The sequence below is a fragment of the Equus przewalskii genome, chromosome 8 (genome assembly GCF_037783145.1).
Source record: "Equus przewalskii isolate Varuska chromosome 8, EquPr2, whole genome shotgun sequence".
Lineage (NCBI taxonomy): Eukaryota > Metazoa > Chordata > Mammalia > Perissodactyla > Equidae > Equus > Equus przewalskii.
The window spans coordinates 62,594,131-62,622,114 of record NC_091838.1 but is presented as its reverse complement, the minus strand read 5'-3'; the positions used below and the strand labels follow the sequence as shown (position 1 = coordinate 62,622,114).

Genomic DNA, 27,984 nt, shown 5'->3' with positions numbered 1-27,984 from the left:
TATGGGTTAGAATGTGTAAGATTGCAAGTAACAGAAAAAAACTCAAGCTAATGTAAACATTAAGGAAATGTACTAGATTACATAACTGGGAACCCAGATATAGAGCAGTGTTAAAAGCCAAGTTAGTCTGATGGTACTGACTCTGTTTCCCTATAGTTCTTTTGGCCCTGGTTTCTGTATCTTCAAGCTGGTGGCAAGATGTGAAGAGCAGTTATGAACTTCACATCCGTACACGGCCACAACCTGAGGAAAAGGGATGTGTCTCCCTGTGATGGTTCCTCAGACTAAGGAAGAGCTTTCCCAGAAGTCTTCAACCAACTCTTCTTAATCTCAATGGCCATTTGGGAATAAATCACCGGCAAAACGAATGAGTTTACCATGACTGGCTTAAATGTTTCAGTTTCCCTAGCCATATGGCTGTTATCCCATGGAGGACTGCAGGGAAGAAAGGCCACAAAGTCCTCCACCTATGTCCAGTTCCTAGCAGGGGACATGGCACTTAGATAATGTTCAATAAGTGTTTGTTGAGTGAATAAGTGAATTACTTTGACCTACTACCTGATAAGCCCTTTCAGTCTACTGTGTTTATAATCGGCACCATTTACTTGACTAGACACTTAAGTACTTTCTATTGTTCTTTGATAACGTCATATTTGTTAGTCTTGTCCTAACAATCAGATATTGACTATCTAAAGGCAGGGGCCACGGCAGATAAACGTTAGTTGATTGAATCAATAATGCTTTCTTGGTGTTGTCTCAAATGTGGAGACCAGGGGGCTGGCCCCGTGGCCTAGTGGTTAAGTTCACGCACTCCGTTTGGGTGGCCCAGGGTTTCGCCGGTTCAGATCCTGGGCGTGGACATGGCACCACTTATCAGGCCACAGTGAAGTGGTGTCCCACATTCCACAACTGGAAGGACCCACAACTAAAATATATACAACTATATACTGGGGGGATCTGGAGAGTGAAAAAAAAGAAAAAAAAAACCAGATTGGCAACAGTTGTTAGCTCAGGTGCCAATCTTTTTTTTTAAAAAAAAGAGGTGGTGTTAAAAAAAAAACAACTGTGGAGACCAGGAATGGATATATAAGACATGTAGTGGTTTATTTGTGAGTTTTACTCTCTAGTGAAGAGCAAAGCATATGTTTCTTTGATAGGAAACCAGTTACAAAAGGGAAAAATACCTTTTGTGTTTAATTTCACCAAGACCGTGGAGCTCAGTTTAAATAAGCTGGAGCCAACACGGCATTAGTCACTGGATAAGGAAATCTTAGCACTGACTATGATGCCGTGCTCCGCATTGGGCACCGTGTGTCTGCATAACAGAAATAAATGCTGTCTTCTCTGTCTGCTAGAGTGAACCTAGCATGGGTTTTCAGGTGTAAAGTACCTGGCAGAGTAGCAACACTGAGAGGGTGGGCAGCACCAGGTTGACTAAAGTGTCCACGTGGCCACAGAGGTGACAGAACAATGCCTTGCAACTGCTAAAGTTTATTGAGCAATTCTACTGTTCTAGGCATTGTTCTGATTGTTCGCATCTAAACCATTTTATCTTCTCAAAAATTCCAGATGGTAGGTGCTATTGTAAGCACTATTTTACAGTTGAGAAAATTAAGGTTTACAGAGTTAAATAGCTTGCCCGGGGTCATACTGTTAATGAATGGCGGTGTCAGGATTTGAATTCAGGTAGGCTGGCTTCAGAGTCTGTGCTTTGACACACTGCTGAAGAAGGTCCCAAGTTCAAGGCTAAATAGAAGGAGTAGGGAGAGGTCGTCTGCAAGAAGAGAGATGAGAAGGTTAAAAACCAGGAAAAACAGTTCAGGAAGCAAAAAATGAGGTGAGTTAGAGCACATAGTTTAGGATTCAGTTGTGAATGATGCAAAACATTAAATGAAGGCCTTCTTTTATTTGAGGCCAAGTGTATGGTATATTGGGGGAGGCTGTCCTAATGGCTTAAGTTGTTATCTAAAGCTAGATGGTCTCTGCCCTCATACAACTTATGATCTAGCTGAGAAGGTAAAGATTGTATATGGAAAATATCAGTAAATTATATAAGAAAGTGGATGCCCAAGGGCAACTGAATGGGCTCTGTAGATTATATAGAGATTTTATGAGAGGGCTTTTTCTCTGTTGTCATCATTCTGGGTTTTACACAGATTGGATTCACAGGCAAAAACTGGGCATTGTCTTCCCTGGAGTCAGAAGTTCTAAGAGCCAGGGGATGTCTTTCCCTGGAGTCTATGGAATGATCTTTCTGAGCAGCACATTGAGAAGGCAGGAACAGACAGCTCTGGCTCCCCTGGCTGAAGCACGTCCAATGGTGCTGCATCGTGGAAGCCTTCTCAGCCTGTTTGCAGTGTTACCCGAGCCTGGTTGTTGAATGCCGTTCATGTGCACCTTGTGTGAGAAGGCTTGTTTCCTTTACTGTATTTGGCTAAGACAGCAGTACTGTGGGTGGCTTCAGTATTAAGTTTGGAACAGAGGAAGTATTGCAACACATGCCAAGAATTGAATTTTATTTTTAAAAGCTGCTTTTTACAGAATTGAATATCTGTGACCCTCTCTGGTTACAGCAGACCCACACATGGAAATTGGTGTGGAGTGGGTGACTTGGGCATCCTTTAGTGATAGGTATGTATTCTTTATAGGACTGTTCTCAAGTGGTACCACTTCCTTTTGGGAGCCCTTACAAGTCCAACTTTTCCTTGTGGTTCTTCTCCCTGTCCTTGTTTCTACCACTATGTTTTAGCATCATGATAAGCTTTGTGACTGAGATTGCTTAGCTTTATTAAAAAGATGTATTTTGTTATTTCATACTCAAGTGTCCCGTTCCTCTATGAGACCATAAGGATGGAACAGTTCAAGCATGAATCTTGGAGATGGGCTTGATGGAGCAAACTGAGACCACCAACAGCTTGCCCCGTGGCCTCAGGAAACGTATTCGCTATCCTCTGCTTCAGGTGGTCCTTGATAATCAAAGATAAGAGCATCCTTGGAAGATCTGGTGAGAGAAATGATGCAGCATATAAAACACTGGATGTCTTCATGAAAGGAGGCCTAGAAGCATCAATGGCACCATTACCCTCCCATCTCACAGATCCCCAGTCTTCACTCTTTAATTCTCAGTTGCAATAATGCCCTGATCTTTTAGGCGATGAGTGCACCAGTGACTTAGAGGTCAATGGGTGGGAAGTCCAGATCTTGGGAATGTAAAGGCACAGCTGACCTACTTAGTGTGACAGGAAAAGGCATATCTGTTTCTTCAACTGTAGCCTGGGGATCCTGATCTAGCTCTGTGAAGGTTATAGGAGGATCAGTGTGCTGGGGTTGGTGCGGCATTATGGAAGTGTGACTTAGTGTTTTGCTTTGGTGGTCTACCTTCCCCTTCCTCAGCTCTGGCTCCCGGAACTGGAAGCATCTCTCTCCAACAAGACTGTGGACTGCCATGCTGCCTGCTTAGAAGGACTTCAGAAGCATTACAGAGCAGTGTCTTTGCCAGACACCTGCCAGGGCAAGCTTTGCTCAGGATTGCTATCCAGTTGGCTGTATCCCACTCTGAAATGTGCTTTTAGTTAAGTGATTGATGTATTTGATTTTTGACTTTGCTTATCATTGGGTATTAACTCAATGTTCAGTTTGTCAGCTGTTAGTCAATGCTCTGGAGACAGAATTGACATGGATTTGGAGGGAGGTCCTCACAGTAAAGACTGCATCCCAATGCTTTAAACATTGGTTTTAGATGTCTATCCTTACCCAAGTACTTGAAATGGCGAGGGATGTGAGGTGGAAGGAAAGGCACCTCTTCTTCTTCCCCTGAAGGCTTAAAGCTTTCAAAACTTTCAAGTGATTTCAAGAATACTTTAAATTGATATAAAAAAATCTGCAAAAAAATACAGCCTCAGAGAGCAATGTACTCGAAGTCCAAAAATCATACTTATCAACTGAAGGCAAAAGGATATGTATAACTTTGATTATTGTTTATGTATGTATTTATTTATTGATATCCACCCTCCAGCAAGGAAAACATGAGGAGAAAGTGAGGTGAATATATGAAGAGCCTAGAATTCACTGAAGGAAAAATTCTGTTCTCTTTTCCAAAGACTGGATACACAGAGGACATTCTGTGTGAGAGGTGGGGCACACACACCAAGAGTCAAGATCAAGAAGATTGGACCAAAGATGTGGTAGAAAACCTGAAACTGTAGTGCATAAGTGCTACAGATCAAAATAGGGTAGCTGGTCTCAGGATCATATAGCTTCAGAGATATTCTGGCCTCTAGGAGAAGCTCATAGCTCCTCTACTACTCCCTACCCCAAATTTGACCCTGAAAGAAAACTGTTGATAAAGGATTAAGGTCAAGGCCATTTATTGTGCCACAATGCCAGAAGCTGGAACATCTTTTCCATCAAAAGGTCTCATGTAGCAGGAGTTTCCCTGGAGTCTTCTGGCATCTCTTGGAATTTTCTTTCCTCTCTTCCTTCCTCAAGATAGATGAAGAAAGAAGGCCTGAAGCCGCACCTGTTTGGCAATTGCCCTGCTCTAAGAAAGCCCTGGAGTTGACCACTAGGCCAGCTAACAAGGGCAAATGCTAGCTATCTGGCATATCTTGACCTTGATGTGATTTTCCGTGGACTGACTTTACCTCTTCATAGCTGTGGGTCCAGGGGGAGAAGAAGAGAGGACTGCTTAGGGCTGCCTTAAGCCTTCACAGCGCTCCACATTGTCCAGTTTCATTCATTGGGAACTGGAGATGGAGACATGTTGGAGCTAAATGCTCATGAAATAAAACGTGTGTGTTTTCCTGTTCTTCTCTACATATCTTTTCTTGGGTTCCTTGAGGAGTGAGTTTGTAGGAGGGCAGGATTCAAGGATTTGAGATTCTGTATCTTGGCCAAATGTAATTTTCTCCATGTCTTCCTGTCTTATCATGATTTATGGCCCACAGAAGCTGAAGAGGCAGGACAAGGAGTCTGGACACAGGGCCAGGATGCCAGTAACTAGGAGAACCATAGAGATTAAGAAAAATTGTTCATTCATTCTCAATCATTCGAAAAAGGTATATGTTGGCGCTGTATAAAATGGAGTTGTAAGTTTACCTAAGATGAGATTCCTTTTGTCAAAGAGCTCACTATATAGCAGGGCAAATGGATTTACCAATGAATAATTGTTATCAGTGGGAGGAGTGCTGTATTGAAGAGAAGTGTTAGTAGCAAGTTGCAGCGATTAGGCAGAACTCCAAACTCTTTCTCCTTCCTAAAACCCCACCCTCAAACTCCTCTTCTTCATGTGTTTCCCTCTTTATATCTTTGTAGTTTTTATTTTTAATATTTGTAAATATATAACACATTGCAATGGACATAGAGATTCTGCTGCTCAAAGCTTTTCTGCCTTGAAAAGCCAATGTGGGGGTGGTGGACTGAGAAGACCAATCTCTTCCTGGGCTCCATTTTCCTTTGGTCTCTCTTTTTTTTTTTTCCTTCAGAGGCACTGGTAAGACACACAGCCAAGTGGTGGGTGTGGGCCCAAGAGGAAAAGAGAAAAGGACACAACAAGGGTCTTTAATGCCAACAAACGGCACATTCTCGATGTATCACGTGGTCTAGCCCACCTCACCAAGAGCAAGAGCAAGTACTGGCATCTGGGACCCAAGCCTCCAGCAGTACTAACAGTGCCTTTTCCTGGCCCCGTCCCTTGTGAACATCAAGGAGAATGGCTGTGACAGGAGAGGGGTGGGTGTTTCTCCATTAGTGACTCCAGCTCTCTAATGGAGCGGAGGTGACTAGAGGTAAGCCAGGGATGAGAGTTCCTGTGAGGTGTAGTGTGTGGAAAAGAATGGGTTTCTTTTCCTTTCCCCTCCAGAAAAGAAGTTGCCTGGTGTTTGGCATTTATGTCTTAAAAAAAAAAAAATTATGCTTGGGAAGTTGGGAGGATAATGACTAAAGACTGTGCAAAGATCACTAGAATCCCTTTATCCCTGCAGGTAAAAAAATGCAGGGTTTGGAGGCAGCCTAATGGTGCAGTGGTTAAGTTCACACACTCTGCTTTGGCAGCCTGGGGTTCGCAGGTTCAGATCCTGGGTGCAGAGCTATACACCACTCATCAACCCTTGCTCAGGCAGCATCCCACATGCAAAAAGAGAAGAAGATTGGCATGGATGTTAGCTCAGGGACAATCTTCCTCAAGCAACAAGAATCTTCCTCATCAAAAAAAAAGAAAAAAAAAACAAGGCTCAATTTATAGGCATAAAGTTTCAATTAAGCAAGATGAATAAGCTCTAGATATCTGCAGTACAACATTGTACCGATAGTCAACAGTAATGTTTGTACACTTACAATTTTAAGTGGGTAGATTGCATGCTAAGTGTTCTTACCACGATAAAATAAAATTAAAAATAAATAAATACATAAAGACAAAGAGGAAAAAAAAAAGGAAATGCAAGGTCCAGAGGTGAGTCAGCAATGCCTTCTTGGTATAGAGGCAGCGTGTCCTGGGTGAAAGCAACTTTAGCAGTAGAGAACTGTTTGAATCCTAATTCTACCACTTATTGGCTGGAACAACTTGGGCAAGTGACTTAACTTCTCTAAGTCTCAGTTTCTCATCTGTTAGACAGAGTTATTTCTTTTCTAACAGAGCTATTACATGGACAAAGTGATATGCTATATATCTATACATATATAGCCCTTGTCACAGTTCCTGGCACTTAGAAAGATCTGAATAAATGATGCTTTTGCATTGTGGTTGAAGAATAGTCTTCTTGGGAATAGTAGGACATCAGCCAGTCTTCTGAAACTCTTAGCGTAGGTCAGAGGCAGGCTCTCTTCCTCTTGATGGTTCAGAACAGTGGATATTGGACTGGAAAAACAGAGTTCACTTCACATGCTTGCTTGGTGCTATTCTCAAGCCACTATTTTGGTTATTTAAAGCTGTATAACAGACTACTCCAAAATAGTGGCTTAAATGACATTTACTTATTTATTCATTATTCTGCAGTTTGACAGGACTTATCAGGATCAGCTCATCTCTGCTCCATGTAGCATTGGCTGGCATGTCTCATCTGGAGAGGATTTTCTTCTGAGATGGTTCACTCAGCCAAGATGGCTGGAGAGTTTATGCTAGCTATTGGTGGAGAGTTCACCTGGGACTCTGAGGGAGGGCCTCAATCCTCCTCCACATGGTTAATTTGGGCTTCTCACAGCATAGTGGCTGTGTTTTGAGAAGGTATGTCCCAAAAACAAGCTTTCCAAGAGGACAAGCCTCTCTTTACATCACATTTGCCAATGTCCCATCGGCCAAAGCCAGTCCCACGGCCAGGCTCCGATCAATGGGGCTTGGGGAGAATACGGCATGACAAAAGTTGTGGATGCTGGCATGCATGGTTCATTAGTGGCCACCAAAGTGAGGTTCACTAAAAAACTGAGAAGTAAGAATTTACAACCCAAATCCTGTGAGTTCAGAGCAGATTCTCTATGCACCAGCTTCTGTTCTTCATTGTAATAGATTCTTATGAATTATTCTTTGAATCAATGCACAGATGATCTTCAAATAGCCCTGGAAGGTGCCAAACAGACTTTGCTAATATGCTGCTTCCCTCACGCTCCATTTTCCAAAATATAAACATTTTAGATTAATGTGCAAGGAGTCCAGGGCTGGGTGGATCAATGATTCAGGTCTATATATGCAATTTTCTTGAGCCTGAGGTCAACCATCTAAAAATGTCCTCAGATCGGCTCACCTGCCCCTGTTCCTCCTGCATGAGTGAATTTTTTAAAAAAATTTTATTGACAAGGAATCAATTTTCTGAAACCAGCAGCAGAACCATTGTATTTTACTGATAGGTACATATTAGTTGAACAAATGAATAAAAGGCTTTATTTGCATGAGGAAAAAAAAATCCCTTTAGTGATTGAAACAACTTGCTCTTTTATAGCTTGTAATATTAATTAGCCTCTCCCTTTCTCTCTCTTTTTAAAAAGAGCAGGTTTTAATTGTTGTCTTTTCCTTATCCCTTGTTTTATGTCTGCAGTTTCCAAATTGATACAGGGCCTGCTAGTAAGATCTTAAAAATAGGCTTGCATTACTTTTCAGAAAGACAATTTTCAATTAATTATAAATGATTTCATTTCAAAACTCAGAAGCCTACTGTGAATCCCGAACCTAATACTTATCTTCTCTAATTGCATGAAGGGGTATGCAGAAATAAATTTGGTTGAATATGTAGTTGGCATGCTTGTATTAAGGTTACTGTTTTAGCCTATTTAGGCTTCCCAGGGAATGTACCAAAGTCTCCACGCCCAGCAACAGCTTTTGGATTCTTTGGCATCAAATGATTTAGGGGTAGAACTGTGCAGATGACAAGTGGGGCACCCACAGGCAGACTGAAGGAAGGGAAGGATGGAGTAACTCTCCCTTGGGGTCCTCTCCAGATGTCTTTGTGTAGATCAAGTTGTTCCTGCAAATGTTCTGTGTTGGTAATTTCCGCTAGAGCCAGAGGCATGAAAACAGCCACAACATTCCCACACAATCAACATTTTGATGTTTTCTCCTTTTCCCCCTTCTTCCTCCAGCTGAACCTTCTTCTTTGCCTCAGACCTGCCTCAACACATATTACCCCATGGAATGAATGGGATTACTGATTAAGCCCCTAAGAAGTGCCTTGGGACTGGGCAAGGCTATGTATGTGCAGTATCTCCCAACACTAAGAAGTAGATGTCATTCTTGCTCTTTTACAAATGTGGAAATCAAGATGTAGAAAGGTTACGTGATTTGTCTAAAGTCAAACAACTTGATCTTAATCCTGAGCTTAATTCTAAAGTCCACTTTTTCAATCATTAATTTATTGCCTTTCATGGAAGTAAGAAGAACATTACTGGGATACATGAGGCTAATTTCCCGGTGCTAGGTAACCTCTCTAGGGAAAGACAGGCTTTGGAGGCAGTAAAGCAGGGTCTTGAGAACATGTTTTGGAAGCAGCAGTTGCCGCATCTGTCTTTGGCTGTCTGTGTGACCTTGGGTAATTTATTTTGTTTCTCTAAGCTTCAGTTTTCTCATGTATAAAATGAGAATAATAATACCAGCCTCAACGAGGTGCACAGTATAATGGTTAAGATTGTGACCTATTTGGCAATAAAAAGAAATAAAGTGCTAATACACGTTACAACATGAGTGAACCTTAAAAACACGATACTAAGTGAAAGAAGCCAGTCATAAAAGACCATATTTGATCCCATATAGATTAAGTGTCCAGAAGAGGCAAATCGATAGAGACAGAAAGTAGATTGGTGGTTGCCTAGAGCTGAAGGGAATGAGGGTTGGGAGATGACGGCTAAAGCATACGGGGTTTCTTTTCGGGGTGATTAAAATGTTCTAAAATTGATTGTGGTGATGGTTGCACAACTCTACAAGTATACTAAAAACCATCGAATTGTACACTTCAAATGGGCAAATTGTATGGTATATGAATTATATCCCAATAAAGCTGTTGTAAAAAAAGTATGGCCTGGGAGACAGAACCCTTGTCTAGGTTCACGTCAGACTTCTCCCAGTCAATACTCTTGTGATGGTGACCCCATTCAATAACTGTAGGCCTTGACTTCCTTGTTAGTAAGACTGGGATCATAGTAATTACTCCATGGCGTTGTTGAGAGGACTTAATGCATTAAAGTACATAAAGAGTGTGGAATAGTGCCTGGCACCCGTAAGCTCTTAATAGATGTCATTACTCCTGTTATCATTGTCTTATTCTATCTTGTAATTTACTTTTTACTGAGGTATAATTGACATACAACATTATATTGTCTTGTTCTTACTATCGTTCTTGAATGAGTACAGCATCTGACCTATGAGAAATGCTTAATAAATGGCACCTACTGACAATAGAAACTGGGGTTGTTAGGACTTCACTATTTATGGGAATTATTTGAGTTATTCGATAGTGCTTTTGATAAGTCAGGCTTAATGGACCTAAAGAGCATACTGCTCATCCTGCCTGAGAGGCCTTGAGCTTTGGGTTCTAGTCCTTCTCTCTGGGCTCCATGCCCTCAATCATTCGCCAGTATTTTGCTGTCATCATCAGGAAAGTCCCAGTGGTGATCTCCTGCTCTCACCCGTGGGGGCTTTGTGCAGGGTGGGACTTCCCACTCCCAGGCTGGGCAGGAGGGTGCTCTCGCTGCTCATGAAGCTCTCTCAGGAAAGAGATGCTGCAACCTGCCTCCCACCATCTCAGTATTTGAATTCCTCATTGCTGACTTGCACACACTTGCAATCTGTTCCTTTCTCTGGCTTGACTTCAGGAAAACTTTAAGCCAACATTTTGCCGAAGAATGATAATCGACTCAGTTCAGGCTACGATAGCGCTTATCCGTCTGTTTCCTTCAGATGAACTGTGCTCTGTTTTATTCTTAAACGGCTAGCATTGTTTCTCAAATCCTATCAGGAGCAGACGGTGATAGAAACCTTAACTTAATGAAAACATAAACAAACTTAGGAATCTCAACTATATAATACTTGGAAGTCAAAATGATGTAAGTGGGGCTGTTTTTAAATTCCCAACATGAAGTTTGTCCAAACCTACATAGACCAAAGATAGTTTAAAGAGGATGGAAAAAGGTGAGGATTAGATTAACGAACCCAGTTTTTCTACTGTGCTCATGCAACTTTTGGGAGACTTGAATATCAAAGCCAAGAGAGGAAATGCATGTCCTCAGCTACTTGAGAGCAGAAAGATGGAGAACCACTGGAAACGTATATCATTGGCAATGCTGATCACTTACCCCGTTATTTGCCAGGGAGAGAAGTTGAGTGCTGCACACAGGATTGACACAGCTGGGCCTTTACTGGACTGCATCTTTTATTTTTTTTAAAGGGGCGAGTCCGTGTGAAAGGCTCCGTTCCTCACATGGCAGCTCTGAATCATCTCTGGAGCCAGATCCATCAGGGAACGCCAAGAGCCTGATACAGGCTGATGTATTGCCTTGGCCAAGAAATCTGGGAAAGCAGCATTGTGATAAAGTTGCTTCTTATTTGACTGCCTTTCTTTTAAAATAGAAACTTCTGTTACTCACAGGAAGGTGCCAGAGGCTGTTTGCATCTCCTTGTTCTGTGCAAAAGTGCTGGATTTTTAAGCAGCCTATTTTTATCATCCTTTTCCACCATTACCAGGACTTCAGATTGTTGGTTTGAGGACATTGGAGTAACGTCCTCTGACTATGAACTTTTGCAGTGGTCTGGGAGACTGAGGGCAAAGGGATGAACCATGTGGTTTGCTTGGCTTCTATCCTATTTGGACACTGGAGGAGAAAGTCACATTTACAGTGAAAATTAGAGTAGCTGAAGGTACAGCAACTGCTGGAACCAGATTACTCCCTGAAAATGCCTCTATTTCAGACACTTGTACTGAGTTCTTACTAAGGGCCAGGTACTGTGCTTGGGACTTGGGAAACTAAAAATAATCAGACATGGTCTCTGAGTTCCAATGAGGATCAAGTGAGGAGGCTGTAAAGGAGAGAGTCTTGTAACCAATAATGGCAGTGAAAGTATTATAGTTCTTACGCTAGCATTATGTAAAGGTTATGGTTTGGCTGCTAAGGAAAGGATGCTCACTTCTTCCTAGGGGTTGTCAGGAAGTCTGTATATTGAAAGTGACACTTCAGAGCTTTAAAGAGGGATAGATGTTTACCAGTGGATAGGCATGGAGGACATTTTGCTCCATTGATTCATCCCAATAAGACATCAGGGAATATTTGTAATGCAGCAAGGATTCTCCACAATAAACAACAGCAAGGATAGTGGTTGACATATTGGATCCCTGACATATTGGATAGAAATTGAAGAGAGACACTAGGGTTTGTACATGGCAACAAGATAGGACCATGGCACTACTGACATTTTGGACTAGATCATTTCTTTATGGAGGAGCTGTCCTGTGCATTGTAGGATGTTTAGCAGTAACACTGGCTTCTACACACTATATACCAGTAGTACCCCACCTCTACCAGTTTTGAGAATCCAAAATGTCTCCAGACATTGCCAAATGTCCCCAAGGGGAAAAATCACCCTCAATTGAGAAGCACCAAGCTAGAATGACAAGTGGAACGATTCTGGAGCTGAAGAATGGTAAGGGTGGTTATCAGAACTTTAAACTATCAGACTCTTGAGCCAGCCCTGATGGCTCCATGGTTAAAGATCAGCACCCTCACCACTTCGGCAGCCTGGTTTCATTTGCTGGGCACAGAACAACACCACCCATCTGTCAGTTGCCGTGCTATGCCAGTGTCTCACTTAGAAGAACTAAAAGGACTTACAACTAGGAAATACAACCATGCACTGGGGCTTTGGGGGGGGGGGGGGGGAAGAGGAAGATTGGCAGCAGATGTTAGCTCATGGTGAATCTTTCCCTGCAGAAAAAAGAAAGAAAATAGAAATATCAAACTCTTACAGGCCAACATGAGGTTGCTTGGGAGAATTTTTGATTATTATTATATAAATAACTCCCAGAAGCTACTCACCTGGAGACTTGCTGCTCACCTGGAGAGCAACGTAGGTGCTATATGAGAAACAGCTTGATGATACATTAACTCCTGTAATTCAGAACATCTGTCCAAATGACTCTCCAGTTGGAACTCAGTTGAAACCACTGTTGGTTTCTTCAGTCTACAGAGTCCTCATACCTAGAGTAGGTCTCTCCCAACTAGCAACCAAACCAGCTTTGCATTGCATTCCACATCAACCTCTGAAAGACACCAGGCCTTCTTTGTGAAATGACCCCAGAGTCTCACCAAAAGAATTTCATTTTTAAGTCAGACCATACAAATATACTCACCAAATGTGTCTAGATTCATCTGGCCATTTATGCATGATTTGATAACATACAAAAAGCAGCTCCATTTCATTATACAAATGTGTTAAGGTCTATTTGAAGCATTGAAATAAAGGCACATTTTTAGAGCCAAACCATTACAAGGCACACAAATATGAGGACACACAGTCCCTGTTATGCAAGAGCTCATGGAATAACAATTAGAATTCATGATGATCTTGACAAGTGAATTAACCTCTCTGTGTCTCAATTTTTTCTTTGTAAAATGAAGTAACATACACACATATCTCCTTACAGTGTTGGTGATGCTTGAAAGCAGATCAGCCAAGTAAACCATCAGCACAGTACCTGGCATTCAGTAAGTATACATGACTTTATGCACATTAAGTGCAATTTATTTTCACCAATATTTTAAATGCCATCATAATATGCCTGGATGCTATGAGAGCATTGAGATGGGATCCTTAATTGAGAATGGGCAGTGGGAGTCAAGAAAGGCTCCTGGTAGTGGGAGAGACTCTATAGGAGTCCTGGAGGATGAGTTTAGAAGCTGGGGGAATCAAACGGGACAAGGAGGGGTTTCAAGCTTGCTGTACCCTCCACTGGGACGGCCTACCACAGATCTCTGAAAGACTCACCGCCTCCCTCCAGCAAGACTTTGCTTAAATTTGCCTTCTTTCTCTTTGAGGCCTTTCATCCATATCCTACTTAAGATTGAACTTCTCATTCCTTCACACTCTATCTCCTTTCTTGCTTTAGTTTTCTCCTTGGCACTGATATTTTACTTAGAGATTTGGTCTATCATTTGCTAGAAGGTAGGCTCCGTGAGGATAGAATTTCTCTTACTTTTGCTCACAGCTATATAACCACTATCTAGATTCTAGAACAATGTCTGGCACAGAGCTGGAGTTCAATAAATATTTGTTAAATAAATGAATTCCGGGCATGTGGGCCAAAGCATAGATGTGAAAGAGAACATCTGCTTAGGGAAATGAAAGTAATTTGATATGACTTAAGTGCAGAGTGTATGCTTTGAGGAAATAAGAAATTAGGCTGGAGAAGTAAGCAGGGACTTGATCATAGAAGGCCTTCTTTGATCTCGGCCTTTATCTTGAGGAACTCTTAGAAGTTTTCGAGGGACTGGTCATACTTTCTTTCTATGAAGCTCACTCTAGCAACCACATGAGAAATCCAAAGGAGAGGAAGCAGATTAAGGATGAAGAGGGAAGTCACTTGACTTTTGTCTGTTAAGGTGAAAAGGATGAGGGCCTGAACTGACATGGATGATATGAGTGAAGAGAGATCTTTGCAATGAGGCGGTCAAAGTGGCAAGATGCGATGATCAATTGGATAAGGAGGGTAAATGGAAAGCGAACAATTCAAGATTATTTCAAGATTTTGGACTTGGGCATTCTGGCAGCCAAAAAGTGGATATGTGCCCAAGGCTTGTGCAAATACAATGCACCTCCAGAATGTTCCAGGACCCCTGAGCCAGCAGCAGTGCTCACAGAGTAGCAGAGATGGCCGTGATGATGAGATGTTTCTGACTGTTTTTCTTTGAGCTTTCTTGCTCTCTGGCTCTGCCTTTGTCTTGGTTTGAGTTAGTCCAAGAAGCAGACGCTGAGCCTAGGGTTTGAGTGTAGGTAGTCTGTTAGGGAGATGATCCCTGAAAATTCTGGTAGAGGAAGGGGAACATCGAACAGGGAAGAGAAAGAAGTCAAGAAAAAATGTGTTACTGAGCAGATTGCCACTGTGAGCAACTGGGGCTCAGTTCAATGGTACCCTCTGGGAGATCTGGTAGCAAGTGATTCTCAAAATCTGGTCCTGGTGGCAGCAGCAGCAGCAGCATTGCCTGTGGACATGTTAAAAATGCAGGTTCACAGGCTCCACTCTGACCTACTGAATTAGGTTTCTGGGGATGGCATCTGTTAAACTAGTTTAACAAATTCTCCAGGTGATTCTTACACATATAAAACTTTTAGAACCATGCATATAGAGTATGCCTTAGAGTTAGCCCAAAATGGACAACAAAAATTTGGGCATATTTTTCTACTGACTCTTATTTCTTTGGGCCATGAAATATAAAAGGAAAGAGTAAGTGGGAAAGGGATGGCTATACTGTAGCCTTGAGTGAATTGGCTTGGCATTTTTAGGTACATCATAATTCTGTGTGACGCAGTACTTTCCACGATTACACCCAATTTGACCTTCAAGGTAATGTTTTCAAAGCACTGTGGGAAAATTTGAAATTGGTCTTATTCTATTTTTTCCCTTGCTGGAGTCCTACTTTACCCGTTGTCACATATATCTTCTCACACTGAGACCTTTTTTCCTTGTGCTTGACCTGTGGTGAGTTGGGCTTCATTTATAAGGAATCATGGAAAAAAGGAAGGAAAAAAGAGAACAGGAACAAGTGCATATTAAATTTGGCATACTTGAACCTAGCTGAATGACAAAGACCTGCTGTCTCTTGATGTGACGTTTTAAGTTAACTTGGTTATATTTCTAAAAAATTTCAGAAAACTTTGTAGACTCAGAGGTCTTTGAAATGAAGACACAGGCTGTTGCCTAAATTCTAACCTAGGCACTGGTTTGGGAAGAGCGGTGTTTAGTCTTTGGCTCTTCCTTTTCTGATCTACTCACTGAATTTCCATAAAGAATCTGAACTGTAGGATTTGATACGTGTCTTCTGGCTCCTTGCATAGAGATTCCACTTGGTTAAGAGGGTGAGCGAGAACCTTAACACTACAGGTTGGCAAATGGCACTCGTGGGAGAAAAACTTAATACTCAGAAGTAAATAACACACATCCAAGAAAGTACTTCTCTACTCTCTCTTAGTAAGGTTTCTTACATCCCAAAGTGCTGTATGCTTTTGCAGATGAATTTTGGAATTGGGAGAGGGAAGGAAATGCCAACTACTGGGGTGGCCTGGAAAAGTCATAGGCATTCTTCCTCCACATCCTAATCCCATCATTTTAATTGAAAGGAAATCTTACATTATTCTTTGAGGACTCAAAGCCAGGCTTTCCTTGGTGACAGTTAACAGTAGTTAATTCTAGTGGTAACCGGATCTCACTTTTTCAGTCTCTTCTTTTCTCAATTTTTGCTCTCCCTAGGGGATCTCCTCACTCATGGGGCTTTAAATACTATCTATACATTGATAAATTCCAAATTTACATCTAGGTCTCAGACATCGTCTTTTCTGCTGCAGACTCAGACAGCCACCTGACTGCTGACAGCTCCTGGGGATAGCTCCTAAAACTCACCTTGTCTGGAAGAGTGTTTGTGATCCTCCTCTAGAGTCCTGAATGTGCTTTCTGCAGGTTTTCCATTTCAGAAAAGCACACCTCCATCCACACAGTTGCTCAAGGCAGAAATTTGCAAATCATCTTTCTCAGTTTCCTTTCCCTCATCTTCTGCATCTCTTCAATCACTTAGGGTTGTTGATTCTTCCTCCCAAAGGTATCTTGAAGCCATCCACTTTTCTCCGTCTGTTGCTGCCACAATAGGCTAAGCAGTGGCCTCTGAACTGGTCTCTCAGCAGCCCCTCTGTAATCCATTCGTTACATGGTAGCCAGGGTGAACTTTAAAAACACAGATCTGATCATGTACCTTGCCTGCTTAAATTTCTTCAACGATTTTTCCTTTCAATTCTCCACTGCTTTTAGGATAAAATTCTAAAGATCTGGAAGGTTCTCTATGATACAGCTCTCCAGCCTTATTTTCTGCTTCTCTCTCACTCAAATTCTTTCCTGATTCAAGGTCTTTATTTCCTCTGCTCCCAATCTGGGTAATTCATATCTTACTCTAAGTGCAACTTTTCCAAAGGTGGCCTTCCTTAATTCTACTGACCAGGTTAAAATTGTCCTGCTCATCACCTACTGCTTACTCAACTTTTCTTTCACAGCATGTATCAAAAGTGCAGTCATAAATTATCCATACGATTATTTATTTACTATCTATTGCCCACACTAGGCTAAGTTCCCCAAAATAGAGACCATATCTGTTTTGTTTACCGCTGAATCCATAGGATATTTTACAGAGTTAGATATTAAGTGAGTGCTCAAATATCTGTTGGATGAATATGTGAATGAAAGGATGAATTATATTGGCGATAATTAAATCCCAGCATGTTAAAGGTGGCAAGAGAATTGGAATGTCCAGGAAGACTCAGGGGAGAGGAATGGTGTGATGAGCCAGTACAAGAGATGTGGAATGTGGAGGTAGCGAGACTGAGACTCTTCCGTCATCTACTCTGGGTACTAAATTATAGAGAAGACACCTAAGGATCACCAGCCAAATAGTCTACTTACTGATGATGAGTAAGAGTCAGTCATCTCCTGTAATTCAGAGCTCCTGGTAACCTTGTTAGAGAAGCTTACCTACCTAGAACCTTGGGCTTGATTCACATACCCAGTGACTGGTACAACATGGAGGTGGAGGTGGAGAAGGATACAAATATAGAGATGGAGATGGAGATGAAGATAGAGAGGGAGAGAAAGAGATAAGGAGAGATGGAGAGATCCTAAATGGTAGGAAAGGTCTTTTCATACTGAGACAAGAAGGAGAGAAGAAAAGAAAATCCTTTCGGCCTGAAAGCCCAAATGTCTAAGGGAGCAAGAGGCCACCTTGAAGGAGCTCAATGAATGGCAACTGACTGATTAGCCTGGCTACTCCCTCTGTCCTGGGGATAGAGTAAACCAGTAGTTGATAGAATAAGGAGACTAGGTGCTCGTTCTTATATGCCATACTTATTGAAAGGAAACAAAAGCCCCTCTTTTTTTTTTTTCACTTTTTAAAATTATTTATTTATTTATTTATTGTGGTAACATTGGTTTATAACATTATATAAATTTCGGGTTTACATGAGTTTATTTTGATTACTGTGTAGATTACATCATGTTCACCACCCAGAGACTAATTACAATCCATCACCACACACATGTGACTAATCACCCTTTTCACCCTCCTCCCTCTCCCTTCCTCTCTGGTAACCACCAATCCAATCTCTGTCTCTATGTGTTTGTTTGTTGTAGTTTTTATCTTCTACTTATGAGTGAGATCATACGGTATTTGACTTTCTCCCTCTGACTTATTTCGCTTAGCATAATACCCTCAAGTTCTATCCATGTTGTCACAAATGACTGGATTTCATCATTCCTTGTGGCTGAGTAGTATTCCATTGTGTATATATACCACATCTTCTTTATCCATTCGTCCCTTGATGGGCAGCTAGGATGCTTGTAAGTCTTGGCTATTGTGAATAATGCTGTGATGAACATAGAGGTGCATGTATCTTTATGCATTCTTGTTTTCATGTTCTTTGGATAAATACCCAGCAGTGGAATAGCTGGATCATATGGTAGATCTATGCTTAATTTTTTCAGGAATTTCCATACTGCTTTCCATAGTGGCTGCACCAGTTTGCACTCCCACCAACAGTGTATGAGGGTTGCCTTCTCTCCTCATCCTCTCCAGCACTTATTGTTTGCTGTCTTGTTAATTATGGCCATTCTGACAGGAATGAGGTGCTATCTCATTGTAGTTTTGACTTGCATTTCTCTGATAGTTATTGATATTGAACATGTTTTCACATGCCTGTTGGCCATCTGTATGTCGTCTTTGGAGAAAGGTCTGTTCAGATCTTTTGCCCCTTTTTAATTGGGTTGTTAGTTTTTTGTTGTTGAGGTGTATGAGTTCTTTGTGTATTTTGGATATTAACCCCATATCTGATACATGTTTGTAAATATCTTCTCCAAATTGTTAGGTTGTCTTTTTGTTTTCTTGATGATTTCCTTTGCTGAGAAGAATTTTTAGTTTGATGTAGTCCCATTTGTTTATTTTTTCTATTGTTTCCCTTGCTTAGTCAGACATGCTACTTGAAAATAAGCTATTAAGACCGATGTCAAAGAGCATACTGCCTATGTACTGCCTATGTTTCCTTCTAGAAGGTTAGTGGTTCCAGGTCTTACATTCAAGACTTTAATCCATTTTGAGTTATTTTGTGTATGGTGAAGGATAATGGTCTGCTTTCATTCTTTTGCACGTGGCTGTCCAGTTTTCCCAGCACCATTTATTGAGGAGACTTTCCTTTCTCTATTGTATGTTCTTGGCTCCATTGTCAAAAGTTAGCTGTCCATAGTTGTGTGGGATTATTTCTGGGCTCTCAGTTCTGTTCCATTGATCTGTGTATCTGTTTTTGTGCCAGTACTATGCTATTTTTGTTACTATAGCTCAGTAGTATATCTTGAAATCAGAGAGTGTGATACCTCCAGCTATGTTCTTTTTTCTCAGGATTCCTTTGGTTATTTGGGGTCTTTTGTTGTTCCATATAAATTTTAGAGTTCTTTGTTCTATTTCTGTGAAAAATATTATTGAAACTTTGATAGGGATTGCTTTGAATCTGTAGATTGCTTTAGGAAGTATTGATGTTTTAACCATGTTAAGTCTTCCAATCAAAGAGCATGGAATATCTTTCCGTTTCTTTGTGTCTTCTTCAATTTCTTTCAACATTTTGTAGTTTTCAGTGTATAGATCTTTCAGCTCTTTGGTTAATTTTATTCCTACATATTTTATTCTTTTTGTTGCAATTGTAAATGGGATTATATTCTTAATTTCTCTTTCTGCTACTTCATTGTTAGTGTACAGAAATACAACTGATTTTTGTACATTGATTTTGTGTCCTGCAACTTGACTGTATTCATTTGTTATTTCTAAAAGTTTTTAGTGGATTCTTTAGGGTATTCTATATGTAAAATCATGTCATCTGCAAATAGTGACAGTTTCACTTCTCCTTTTCTAATTGAGATCCCGTTTATTTCTCATAAAAGATGTCTCCTGAAGCCCAGCAATGTGCTTCCCTCTCATCACCGGTTGCAAATGATCTAGGGTTAAGCCCTGTTTGGGCAACATATGTCCTTCTGTTGTGGCAAGGTTGCCGTTGCTGCAGGTGCCAAGGGAGGCTAGGCTGTCCCCCTGGTCAGCTGGTTGCAATGCTCAGCTGTGTGGCTGCTATGGACCCTTCGGTCACTCTATTGGGTTTGGGGAGCCCCAGCGCAGTTGGCTTCAAGGACTAATAGAACATTCCTGTTGCAGTTTTTTTGTTCAGTTGGTAGGCCTCCAGCGTGGCTGGTCACTAGGCTCAGGGACTTGCAATTGCTGTAGGCTTTGGGCCTGTTATGTTGTTGTCAGCACTCTCTGGATTGCAGCTGAGTGGTGCTGGGCCCAGGAATAGGAGCACCCAATTGTTCAGGCTTTGGAAGGTGGGGCTGATCTCCTATGTTGCTGTTTGGGAAGGACAGATCTTCTGCTGCCAATAAGCTCCACTACCCACAGGGACACACACAACATCAACACAGTCCTGCCCTGTGTGTGTGCCCTGATCCACTGAAGCATATCCAGTAACCCCACTGCAGAGGTCTCCACACACTCCACCAATTCCCCACCCACTCCACCTGCCTCTCACACACACCCTGCCCCACAGAGGTGGACCCACTCACCTGCCTGCAGAGGATCCAGGCACCCAGTCTATGCAAGCTGAGAAGTTTGCTGTTGGGTGGGGCCAGTCCCTAGGACCAGCTGCCTGCCCTGGATGAGCTTGATTAAATTGGTACTCTAGTGGGTGGGGCAGACCCTGGGCTAACAGGCCAGGAGAAGAACTCCAATGGCGTCTGCCAGTGTCTGTGTCAGCACACCTGTACCAGGTCACTACAATGGCTGCTGCCAATGTCTCAGTCCCTGGAGAGGTGTCACCTCTCACCAAGTTGCACCCAGAGCCTATCAGGTGAATCTCTTTTCACCAAAGGACTGTGCATCTTTCTTTCTGGTGATTTTAGGTTGCTTTCCAAAGTGGGTGAATCTGTGAATTCATGGGCTTTTTAAGAGCTGGCTTTTTTCTGCTTATGTCTGATGCTTGTCTATGCTTGTCTAAGGGTATTCCCCATTGTAACTAATAGGCAGCAAAGTCAGCTATTACCAGACTTGTCTCAGTTTTGCTGAGTCTGAAGCATGCTTATAGTGGTAATGCTTCCCTGTTCAGGTCCCCTGCTCCTCCAAGGAAGGCTGCATACCTTAGGATTGCTCCCAGACCACCATGAAGCTCTGTGGCTCTTGAAGGATGGCTTTTTCCTCTCTAGAAAGGAATTTCTGCCTCTTCCACCTCAGTCAGGGCTGTCCCTTATTGTGGGGGTTCTTTTTATCCAGTTTTCAGTTCTCTCTCAGAGGTAATTTTTCCAAGACTAGTTGTAACTTGGTTATGTTCATGAGAGGAGGTGAGTTCAGAGTCCACCTACACCGCTGTCTTGGCACCAACCCTCAGTCCCCTCTTCTAGTGAGAAGAAGAAATAAGGTGTCTCCCCTTGTGGCCAGGAGGTTGAATATTATCACATGCCCTATTAGCACCTATGGGGAGGATCCTAAGAATTTTCTTTTGTCTATTAGTAGTGTGATTTCCTATTGTACCTTGTATCTACATTCTTTATATCCCTTATCTTGTTAGATAGTTATTATCTATTTATGCATCAATGTTTCCCAATAGTCTTTGAGCTTTTTGGAGGAAAAACCATACTTTTTCATTGTTGTAACTCCTAGGTCTGTGCAGATTTTGGTACATTTTAAATACTCATAATATTTGTTAAACAAGTGTGCATGTTGAGCTGGCGTAGTGGCATAGCAGTTAAATTCATGCACTCTGCTTTGGTGGCCCAGGATTCACCAGTTCAGATCCTGGATGCAGACTTATGCACTGCTTGACAAGCCATGCTGTGGTAGCCATCCCACATATAAAGTAGAGGAAGATGGGCATGGATCTTAGCTCAGGGCCAGTCTTTCTCAGAAAACAGAGGAGGATTGGTGGCAGATGTTAGCTCAGGTCTAATCTTCCTCAAAAAAAAAAAAAAAAGGAATGTGCATGTAAAAGAAAAACTTATCAGGATCTGAAGATGCTGAGATACTATTTGCTATGTTCCAGCTTTCAGGAGGCTCCCTGGCCCTACTGGTGCTTGTGTAGTTTCCATACTGCTTTGAATCACTAAAGTTAGTCCAAGATCATTACAATTCTATAATTCTCAAAATAATGCATGAGTATGTATTTTAATATCTTTCTTTCCTACATAATCCAAGGAGAGACAATAGGCAATTATGATTCTAGACATGCAGAGTATCCATAGATTTGCAGGACCATCCTAAGTTTACAAAAAAATCTGTGGGAGTTGTTGAATTATTTACACATAATGAACCAAAGTGACTAACCTCCTCATGTGTGTCTGAATGAGAGTATTCTTTTTATTTTTTAACCAAGGTTTTGTGTGTTTGAGTGTTGAGAGACACTTTGAAACAGAATAACTGGTACCCTGATTTTAATGAGGACCCAGATATAATGAGATCATAGAATTGACGTGAACTTGGTGCTCCACAGCTAATTTAGTCCAGGAATTTCTATGCTACATAACAAGACAAAGAGCTTAAGCTCCGCTGAGGTCTCTCTCTCTCTCTAATGATGAGTTTACCAAAACACAAAGATGTGTGACGCAACTGCTCATGTCTTAAAATAAGAACTATGTTTTTCTCTTTGCTATATGATCAGGGAAACGTGTCAGTTCCGAAGACATGACCAAATAGTGTGAAAGCAGGAGTGAAAATGTAAACATTTTATGCATAATACTTCTTGAAGTCACCAGCAGACTATTAAGAGATTTGAGACCAAACATTACAGTAAGATTCCTAATAGGGGAAGCTTAGTTGTTATGAAAGTCACATCTGTATGTTTGGAAATCGGAGAATTGTTGCATATAGAGCAAAGAGAGAAAAAAAGACACATTGAGGTACTTAAAAAATGGTTATAAGTCTTAGGAACTTTCTGAAGACTGTTGTTTTAATATAACTTTTGAAATAAAATGAAATAGAATTGCTAAGACACCACGACTCTGAGGTATATGAGCTTGGCATCCATACTTCTGTGTGTAGGGTGAGGGATGGAGGTCTTAGGGAGCTGGAAAGAAATTCAGAATGTCTGGGCATATCTATGAAGTAGTGGAGGCAATAGCTTTCAGCCATCTATCTATCTGAGGTGATTTATGTGAGATTAAGGAGTTTCTCTTAAAAAGAGATTGATGCCTTGGTCTATGAAAGGGAAGAGGGTTGGAGGACATAAGGAGATCACCAGAGTCTTTGAACCCGGACTCAAGGATTATATTGCTGCCCTTTGGTGGGATGGGGTGGGGGTTGGGGGTAGAGGAGCTACTGCTAGAATTTGGAGCATCCATTTCTACCAGTTAGGCTTGAGAAGACAGTAGTCTCATTTGGGGGAAATATGGGACAATATATGATGGAGTTTGTAAAGAAGGGATATCTCCCTCCTTCTGAGGGACACTGCTTTTGCATTATAAATATTTGCTTATGGATCACGATTAACTCTTGGCATGGATATCAGTGTTGACATGACCCTGGACCACTTGTTTAAGTTGGAGAAAGGAGGAATTGAGTAGAGACCTGATAGTCTTGAAACTCTATGATAAATGATTCGCCTTGAGTGAAAACTCAATCCCTGGACCAAAACTGTATGGACCTGTATCCACACTAAGCATGTCACCATGGCTCACAGTTTTCTTCATGGAAACTCTTAGTGTGTTTCATGAAACTCCAGCGTTCAGCTGGAAAACCACCACAATCAATGTAATTTAGCATGGCCATTGCTGGCGATGCTGGAAGGAAAGTATTAATCATCAAAGCTCCCCAAATGTTCTACACAGATCGACTGCTTCACACTATTGAGAAGGACCTCAGCATTCTTCAGCCCTGATCCTCCTTCAACATCCTCTCCAAATAGGAGGATGTTGATGTGAAGATTAAAGAAGAGGATAGTTAATGGGCAACAGTGCTGGGCACGCAGTCTCATTCTTCCATGGAATTCCTTTTCCTCCAACATGCGATGCTCGTCAAAGTCTAAATTATCTAGTCATTAATACTGAGGACATAGGATGATAAGAAAAAAATGGGATTTAGGGGAATGGGCATTTGATAAGGAAGAAATAATGCAGGAAGAGAAAGGATAGGAAGGATCACAAATTTCACTGACATTACAAGTTTGTACAGGGTAAGCCTTTCTCACAACCATCCTCTGTTTTCAGTGTGTTACATCCATTTTGTTGTTCGCACCTAAAAATGCAATTTTGTTTTCTCTAACTTGATGAATTCAGAGTAAAAGTATTCCCGAGAAACTTGAAACTTATATATTACAACACAGTGTGGATTTCATAACATGATCAATTCTGGGTGTGCGCTGGCCGTGACACAGGACCTTTCATCCAAGCATGACAAGGTGCTTTATACCCAGTCTGTATTCTTCTCCACCTTTTGCAATTAATGTAGAGATAGGTAGAGAGATGGCTGGCTGGCTAGAAAACAGAGGCAGAGCCAGAAATAGAACCTAGATGTCTAGCTTCTTTTTTTCACACTCTTTCTAAAATTATGGGACTGTTTCCTTCCTCCTCTTCCTTGTCCCATTGCTCTTCCCACCTGTGACTGTTGTTCACACCAGTGCTTCACGGAAATGACTTCCCTGAAAGTACAAAAGATAGAATTGTGAAAGGAAAGTCCTGAATTTTCAACAGTCTATCTTCTTGGAATGCCAGAGTAGGATATTTCTCATCATTTAGAGAGATGTTCAGAACTCATGAAAATTTTACCAAGAGGTTTATACTCATATCTAAACCAGATATCATTGGACTTTGTTTCCTTATGTTAAAACTTGGTGTCGTGACCTGTAAAAATAGGGGTAAAGTTACTTTCATGGTATGGTTTCATGAGGATTAAATGAGATAATTTACAAAATCGCTTAGCTACTTTTTATTTTACAGCTGTAGACTAAAGAAAAAAAGGTGGCATCTTGCAACCTTCAATTTAACACAATTCAAATAATTTCAGTTTCATAAATATTTGATGTGAAGAAGTGCCTTCTATTCATGGCAAGAGGAGGTGATAACTGACTTATATCAAACTTTGATTCTGTGTGGGTGATTATGGGAACTACTGTGAAGGAAGACAATATACCACCGACAGTGTTGGTATCATCTTTATTGGACATTTCCTTAACATGGTGACTCAGAATATGGATTCTAGAACTAAAACTGCCTTAGGTCAAATCCTGCCGCCAGCTCTTTCAGGCTGTGTGACTGGCAAGTTTCTTAATCCCTCTGTTACAATTTTTTCATCGTAGCACCCATTTCATACAGTTGTTGTAGGCATTTAAAAAGTTCAATTCATATAAGACATTCAGTCATGTCTGGCTTGGTGTTAAGTGTTCATTTGTTGTTAATTCATATCCTTATTTGTTACAGCTTGACCAGACAGGTTGTACTGTCACCTGCAGGATTTGGTTGGCTATCCATCACAGCCTCACAGGAGGAAGTACCTTGGTGGATCACTGTATTCTAGAATCTAGTCCTCCATTTACATATGCAGACTCACAGTTTTGTAAATGCACTGGAACTTTTCAATCTGAGGGCCAATTTATGAATTTGCCACAATCAATATAATCACTGTGTATTATAGTGGTTAAAAGTCTGGACTCCAGAGATGCATTGTATCCTTGCTTTGGCTCAGACATAGTGGCCTATTCTTGGGCAAGTTACTTACCCCATCTGTGCTTTAGTTTCTTCTCCTGTAAGATTAGGGCAGTATGAGTACCACCTTTTAAGGAATGTGATGATGATTACATGCTATAATTCATGGAAAGCACTTAGTACATGGGGAAGAAACTATTAGGACCTGTCAACTTCTAGGTTCTCCTTTCTGAGCTCTCAGACAGACATTTCTCAGCTTCCTTTGCAGTTAGATGTAACCATATGTCTGAGTTCTGGCCACTGGAATGTGAACACAAGTGACGTGCATCTATTCCAGGCAGGGTCAACAAACCTCCCATGTGCAATCCTTGCTCTCTTTATCTATCCATCAATTGAATTAATAAGTAACTGAGGACTTGGGGGACAATGATGCCAATGATATGAGAGGCCCAGGTTTCTGATTGAAAGAGTGGATTAAAAATTCTCTGTTCTTTCCTAGCAACAACCCACACAAGACAATAAATGAGGGAGAAATTTTTAAACTTTTATTGGGTTAATCCACTGAGATTTAGGGTTTTTGAAACTGTTTTTAGCCTATCTTGAATAATGTAACACTGTAGCTAGCTGGTCAAAATGATCAACAAATGTTAGCTAACAACCATTGTGAACAATCAGACCACGATGCTCATGGTCGCATTCTTTCTCCGGATGCAGCTCCACAGGGGAAATTAAATAAGGCCTCTGTACATTTCTCAAAACGTTTATGAGCAAAGGAATCAGAAAAAAGGGAGATGTTTAGACCCAAAAGCAATGTCGTCTAGGCAACATGATACAGACAAACTCCACTTGTCCCTAAAAAATGAACTCCTGTCTATTGACCATAATACTTCTGCTTTCTGATCCAAAGTCAAGACAGGGCTAGCTTAACGCTGTTACGTTTGTTCCCTTTGGGATAGCCTTTTATAGATACCATGCTCATCATCCTAATTGTGCTTGTACATCCCATTTTCAAACAAGACTCAATGAAGTTGATGAGGTATGAGCTCTGCCCGAGTTCCAGGAATCATTTTTTTTTTTTTACTAAGTTGGCTCACTCTGATGTGCCAAATTGGTACTATGTGTGTGCAGGTTGAGATACGCTAGTATAACTTGTACTTCCTTGAGACTATTCCCCAGTCATCTTGATTGGAATTTTGGGCATTTCCCCAAACTTTAAGAACTGATTGGTTGACATTGACAGATGGCTTGGGTTATACTTTGGGCATAGATTTCAGTAGTTTTATCTTCAGAGAGTAACCTCATTTTTAAGTTCTTAAAGTCACCTCACTTTTGCCCATACTATTGCCTCACTGTTTTGATTTCATTTATATTTTGTGCCCTTCAAGCCTTCACTGAGGCCACTTTCCATCACTGGGCATTCTTTGACATCTCAGCATTCCTAGGTATCTGCCAGCTCCCGGGCTCATTTGGGGTTGGTGCTTTCAGAAGCTTGACTATCTCCATGTGGTAGCTGGCATGATTTATTGGCCCAACACAGTGGAAACAATTGAATCCTAGAGATTTACCATCTGGATGCACATCAGATGAGTTAGAGAGAGCACTTTAAAAGGCAAAACATGATAAACTCATGCCCTCTCACTACTGTAATTCTGTATAACTCAACAATTCCATATTATACACTTACTAGGTACCAGGAAGTGAAAGGATGATTATGAATAAGTTGCAGTTTTATGGTGTGAGAGCCCATAGGCTTGTGGGGGAGAAATAGGCATATTATTATTATTATTATTATATGACTATTGTTTTAAATAGCTAACTATTGATACATGACTATTGTTTAATAGCTAACTATTATTACATGACTGTTGTTTTTATTTGTTTAGAGAATGCCAAACTTTTGTTTTGAACCTTTTAACAGAGGCATAATTCACATGCAGTGAAGTACACAAATCTTAGGTACAATGCTCAATAAAGTTTTACATGTATATACACCTTTGGAACTATCACCCAGATAAAGACACAGAACATTTCCAGCATTCTTGAAGTCTTGCTCATGCCTCTTATTAGCCAATACACACCATCCAAAAGGATCTCTCTGATATTATAGATTAGTTTTGTGGTTTTGGATTTCATAGAAATGAACTCATATCAATCTTCTTGTAGACGCTATTTGCCTAATATTGTCTGTAAGATTCATATCACTGAGAGTGGCCATAGATTCATTCATTCTGATCTTGGATATTTTTTTCTAGTTTGGGGATCTTATGATAGAGCTATAATGACTCTTCTTGTACATGCATTTGTTAGACATAAGCACTCATTTTGGAGGGCTATATGTACGGTTGGAATCGCTGGGTCATAGGGACACATCGGTTTGCTTTAGCGGATGCTGGTAAACAGTTTTGCAAAGTGTGTCAGTTTGTACTCCCTCCAGCAGTTTCTGAGAATTCTGGCTGTTCTCCCTCCACACCAAAACTTGGTTTTCTTAGTTAGTTCTTTCAATTGTAGTTATCCTTGTGTGGGTGTGATGGTATCTTATTGTGGCTTTAATTTTCATTCCCTTGATGACTAATCAATTTGTTTATTGACATTTGTATATTCTCTTATA

At 41.1% G+C, this 27,984-nt stretch overlaps 2 long non-coding RNA genes across 2 annotated transcripts in view; both read right to left on the bottom strand.

Annotated features, from left to right (window-relative positions):
- Positions 1-2,499: 2,499 nt before the first annotated feature.
- LOC139085112 (uncharacterized) lies at positions 2,500-12,393 on the bottom strand. The gene is made up of 2 exons (XR_011543159.1): positions 10,771-12,393; positions 2,500-3,001 (listed from the first exon to the last, which is right to left on the bottom strand). It is a non-coding gene; the product is annotated as an uncharacterized lncRNA (long non-coding RNA).
- A 9,482-nt stretch (positions 12,394-21,875) lies between these two features.
- The window catches only part of LOC139085111 (uncharacterized), a 55,412-nt gene continuing 49,303 nt past the window's right edge, over positions 21,876-27,984 (bottom strand). Inside the window, exon 2 of the long non-coding RNA XR_011543158.1 lies at positions 21,876-24,373. This is a non-coding gene — a long non-coding RNA (uncharacterized lncRNA). The remainder of the gene's footprint in view (positions 24,374-27,984) is intronic.